General features: G+C 39.4%; 1 protein-coding gene across 2 annotated transcripts in view; it reads right to left on the reverse strand.

Moving 5' to 3' along the window:
• The window catches only part of DAGLA (diacylglycerol lipase alpha), a 147,342-nt gene that overhangs the window by 79,561 nt on the left and 61,781 nt on the right, over nucleotides 1-6,000 (reverse strand). For both annotated transcript variants that reach the window (XM_081938903.1, XM_081938904.1), the window contains exon 2: nucleotides 3,025-3,154. The gene's annotated coding sequence lies outside the window, so the exon portion shown is untranslated. The remainder of the gene's footprint in view (nucleotides 1-3,024; nucleotides 3,155-6,000) is intronic.

Below are 6,000 nucleotides of genomic sequence, written 5' to 3' on the forward strand. Positions count from 1 at the left end.
GAGCCCAAGTCACTTGACAAAAAATGTTGGCTAGCGATCAATGGATGCAATAAGAGCATAAAAGTGAGAATGCTTTGCTGCTCTTACAAGTTACAACTTTTAATAAGTTCTTATCTGTTCTAGTTGTTTTATTCTTTCTCTTTCTCCAGCACTGCTCTAGGCATCACTTGCATTGCTATAGAGCCGTCCTACAAGGACTCTATAGGATCCATGATCACAGAAAAACTGCATGGGTGCTAATGGACCCAAATCCCTCATCATATGCTCATTTCCAAGCCGTGACTAACACCTCAGTTGAATTGTGCACCATAGGTTCAGGAGAAATCCAAAATGCTCTCTGAACCTATACGAGATCCATCAATTACTTGGGGCAGCTTGACTGAGTAGGCCCAATCTCCCTGCAGTAAGACTTGGCTATAAACTCCAGGGCCAAGAGGGAGTAATCTATCCATGGCAAGGAATTAATGTTAACATCCCCTAGCCCTAGTTTACTTTTCCACTGCCCTGAGACAAAAACCAGACCCAATGTGTGATTATGATGTAGGCCATCAATAAGTTCAATGGATCAAGTCAATGGTTGCCATGGGGCCATGAACTTTCAATACATGGGCCCAAAGAATGAGAAGGACATCTTCAAGCACCATTAGTCTGGCTAGGTCCACTGGCAACTCAGCCACGGAGTCAAGGAGCTCAAATAGAGCCACCACTAGGTATGGAAGGAGGCAAGCAATAAGACCAAATGACCCCAATAGCCCAATTCAACAAAAAGGCTCTGCCATTTGGCTATGTCTCGCCACCAAACAATTTCAGATAATAGCAGCCACACCCACTTCTACCATGGAATTGCAGCTGATACCACACTTAAAACCCAAGAGGGTACATTTTTGAGAAAGAAAGATTTCCCCCTCTGCATCCAACCAAATTCCATATGCACCAAGCTGGCCCCTTTGTCCATCATCAGATTATGAATGAGGTGAGCTTTGTTAGAGGCTAACTTGATATTAAGCAGCAGAAGACCAAGCTCTGGGGCAGAGTGCAGCAGAATGGAATATACCACTGATGGTGAACATTTTTGGCACTGAGTGCCGAAAAGGCACTGCGTGTGCGCACTCATCAGGGATGTGCCCCGGAAGAGAAGCTACCAAGTGGGCATGCGTGCGCCGGAAACCAGAAGTTCATTTCCCGATGGGTGCATGCCCACTTGGCAGGTTCTCTTCCAGGGCACGTACCCGATGAGCGCGTGCACATAGTGCCTTTTTGGCATGTGCACCGGCCAGCTTGTTTTCCGGTTACTGGCACACATGCATGCATGATGATCAGCTGGCTGACGCGCATGCACACAATGGAAACCAGAAGACCAGCTCTTCTGGTTTCTGGCCCTGCCGCGTGTGCAAAATACAGCTGCTCCTGAACAGAAAGAACTGGCGACACTGTGCATGCCAGCCAACATGGCTCTGCGTGCCACTTCAGGCACACATGCCATAAGTTCATCATCACAGGAATATACCATATATTATTACCACACTGGTGTTAAACACCAGGCCCATCTTCCCTGAAAGTGGCCTGATCCCTCCTCTTGCCATATTTTCCCATTACTGTCCACCACTCCATCCCTTAATGCTCCCTTCCACCCAGCTCTAATGGGTCCATTATAATCTTATCAACATTCAACATCACTACTCTTATATCTCACATGAGAGCAAGCCAGCACAACTTCACCATATATCCCCAATTCCAAAAGAGACTCTCAACTGGCAAATCTTCCAGATGTCCTTTCTTATTCTATACTTAAACTTTATTTCTCTAATTTCCCACCAAGGAAGATAGCATGTATTAACTTTTTTCCCTTTCTATTACACTAAAAAATCAAGATGTTGATTTTTAGTGCACTTAGCTTTATAAGAATACAAGGTATTAATTTTTACTGACAATTAAAACAAGTAGTTGTAATCTTTCACTCGTCTTGCATTTTGGTATCACATACTATTTCTAGCAGTGATAACACATGGTGATTTAAAAAGCCAAGAATAATTCATTTCAACAGCTAACCTAATATAGGATATTCTTTTCTCCTTACAAAAATTGTGTTCTCTATGGGACTAACTTTTGGATCTATTTATGCCCAAACTAGTACTTCCACTAGTCAAGAATAATTCCATATGCAAATGACTATGAAGAAGTATCTGATTTTCTTATGCAGGTAGTCCTTGTTTAATGACCTTGTTTAATTAACATGGGACCAACAACATTGCTAAGCAAAGCAGTTGCTAAGTGGGAAATCACATGACTGCAACTGTGCTTTCCAGCTCAAAACTGGTAAGATTAATCAGTTTCATACCTTTGACTTTTGTTTGCTTCCTAACCAGTTCAATATGTTTTGGAATGCACATGCCAGTGCTGGGATAATTAACAAGGAATTTACTGTTTGTATTTATATTCATTGTGAAGGGGGAGGGAGGGAGAAACAAATCAGACACAGAAGAGACTGCCTGCAGGAATTGCTTGTTCCCCTCTTACATTCTTGCAGAATGGAGAGATTGCACTGCTGGCATGGTGCACACTGCTTTTTATATGTGTTCTCAATTGTGTGCTTGCTTACTCTCTTGTAATCCCTTTCTTTCCAATCCCTCTGCTCTGCAAGGAGGGAAAACAGAAAAACAAGTCAGGCACAGGACAATGAATACTGATGAGTGTAATGGAGATAACACAATTGAGGACAGCAACATTGTAACTTTGACTGGCCACTATATGAGGCAATTGGTAAGTGAGAATTACTTGCAAAAGCAAGGTGAATGTTAAATGAAAGGAGCACACCATTAAAAGCAACAAATCATTCATATTTTGTATATGAGAAGACCTACAATTATGAACACAGTAAAAGGGTTAAATTAGATAACTAATCTTTCACTGTCAGTCTCCATGAACAAGATTATGAAATGTCTATCTTAAGTTTGAAACAGAAAACCATGCAGAACTGTAGCTTTAGATAAAAGAAAGAGAAAACTGAGATCAAGTTATGCTTACATAGCATGTAGAGCATGTAATCCAGTAGAAGCACATTCTTCTGTCACAAGAAGCTTTATTGGGAAAGTCTGTATCCATGGATGTACACTTTGTGAATGAAGGAGGAATCAGCATATTCACCCTGTAGCCACTGAAAATCCCAGGGAGAAGAAAAAAGCAGCTCAGTGAATATTTGTTAATACACTGTTATTACCATCATCGCTAGCATTCCTCTGTTCAACAATGCAAGGCTTTCTCCAAGCATGTGAAATGAGGGGGGGGGGGGGATAATTTATCCACTTCTTTCTATAGCCTTATTTAGCCAAAAGACTATGGGATAAAGGAAAAAGAATAAGATGATGTAGTGTTATCATACTGAGAAAAAACCAAAAGAGAAATAACAGTACTGAAGCAATTTTGCTTCTTCCACAGAAAATCTAGCAGGTGATGGTCATGGCTAGGAGAGCTCTGGACAGCTTCAATTTATGCACCAGTTGTAGCCTTTCTTAGATCAGGACTCCATGCACTCAGTCACTCAAGCCCTAGCCATCTCTCATCTGAATTGTTGCAATGAGCAATACATGGGACTACCTTTGAAATGCATTAGGAAGCCTCAACTAAATACATAGTACAGCAGTGCAATTAGTCTTTGGGGCCCATAGAATGGCCTATGCTACAGCACTGTCTCGTGAGCTGCACTGGCTGATGGTTTGCTTATGGGTGCGGTTCAAGGTGTTGGTTATGACCTTTAAAGCTTTCCATGGCAAGGTCCAGGTTACTTGATGAGCCATCTCATCCGGCTAAGACAAGCCCACCCTACTCATGCTGGCAAAGGAGGCTGGCTATGGATCCAGTCATTTAAGGAACTCTTAAGACTGATGGAATCCAGAAGAAGAGCCTTTTCTGCTGTAGAGTCAGGCCTCTGGAACATCCTGCCTCCAGAGGTGAGGTGGGGGCAAGCCTCAGCCCTGGGGGCAGGATGCTCCAGAAAACAAGCACTACAGAAGAGAAGGCTCTTTTTCTGGATCCCATTAGGAATTAATAAAATGAACCAATGGTCTGGGTAAAATAAGAATTCCAATAGAAGGAAATGTATGTAGCTCAGGACTGAATTAAAAAGGTTATTGGTGCTCTTGGAGCTTGGTTGTTGGCTTGTAAATGTTTCATTACCCAACTAGGTAACATCATCAATGCAAGTGAGTACAGGGTTTGCTGCCTGTTTGTGCATAGTAACTTCACTTGCCAGTTTTGATGGAGATGCCGTTTCCTCTTTGATGATACCTTGACTGGAATATTGATTTCTGCCTGAATGTTTACTATTGATCCTTGTTTATTCAAGTTTTCACTACTGGAGAGGACCAAGTCCTCATAAAATTTTTTTTTTGCAAAATTCTTCTTGAATACTCTATTAAAACATTAGAAAGTTTCAGAGGAGTTCATATAATTTCATAATGAACCAGAGAATAATGCATTTAAAAAGAAATAAACTCTCTAGAATTATATACATGTATACATGCATATATTTTTGGAAATAAGAGTTGAGGAAAAATGTATGCTTTCTGGGAGGAATTTTTTTTATACTTAATTGCTTTTAAAACACAAATACCGTATTTTTCGGAGTATAAGATGCAGCTTTTTCCCTCAAAAAAGAGGCTGAAAATCTGGGTGCATCTTATACACTGAATACAGCATTTTTTGCCTCCTGAAACTCCGCCCCCTTCACCAAATGGCTGTGCATAGCCTTTAAGAGGCTTTCAGAGTGTCCGCTTTTTGCTCAATTTTGCCCCCCCAGCCCCTAGGAACATTCTATAAGCATCCTAAAGTAAGGTGACCAACCGTCCTCCTTTAGGGAGGACAGTCCTTCTTTTGTAAGTTCTGTCCTCCCTCGAAAAGTGTCCTCCTACATGTCCTCCTTTTTGATATTTGAAGGCTAACCTGTTGCGCGTTATGTGACGTATTTTGTTAAACAGTTTTTAATTGTGTTTTTTTTACTTCATCGCAAGTATATTGAACAGATATTGAATCTTGTGTTGATTTTTTATCTAAAGAAATGCTAGACATTAAAATAGATGACAATTGTCTCTTTGAAGAAATTAAAAGACTGAATGTATATTTAAATTCTGAAAAATTAATACAATGGGAAAATCAACATGTTGAAATTGATAAAAGATGGGTGGATATTTTCAGCCGTTTCAAAAATGAACATATTCCATGTGAACATTTATTTATACTTGTTCAATTTACGTTGTGCTGCCCTGGAACTAATGCAGCAGTTGAAAGAGTTTTTTTCAATTGCCAATGATTTTTCGACAAGTGAGAAATCGAGATTGAATGTTGATACTCTAGCTGCAGCACTTGCTGTAAAATTCAATATGAAGGATATTTCTTGTTCAGATATTTCCAATATATTGTTAGAAGATGATACATTGACAAAAAATATTAATTCAATGGAAAAGTACTCATTTATATAATAACAGGCATGTAAGCATAATTACAATATAAAATGTTACAAATGTTTTTATTATGCATATATCATATTTTAGTGTATTATTGTTGCAATGAATAAAATATTTCTTTTATTTACGATATATTTTTTCCAATTTATTTGTCCTCCTTTTCAATGTAAAAAAGTTGGTCACCTTAGCATTTTGGACAATAGAACATGTTTTGTCCTCCTTTTCATTGTAAAAAAGTTGGTCACCTTACCTAAAGGCTATTCATGCCCTGTTTTTTGGGGGGGAAATGGGCCCGTTTTCGCAAAAAACGGGCCGTTTTTGGGAGGTCTGCAGAGTGCAAAAACCTTTTTTTCTTAATTTGCCTCTTCAAAATCTTGGTGCATCTTATACAACAATCATAACAAACAAATAAACAAACAACCTAAACAGTTACGAACACAATTTTCATGAGATAGGTGGCTATGTAAATTTAATTTATTCATTTATTCAATCAATTTATATCTTCCCATTTTACACATATGACAATAGATGGCTTACAATG

The sequence above is a fragment of the Natrix helvetica genome, assembly GCF_964273705.1.
Source record: "Natrix helvetica genome assembly, chromosome: 1".
NCBI classification, from domain to species: Eukaryota; Metazoa; Chordata; class Lepidosauria; order Squamata; family Natricidae; genus Natrix; species Natrix helvetica.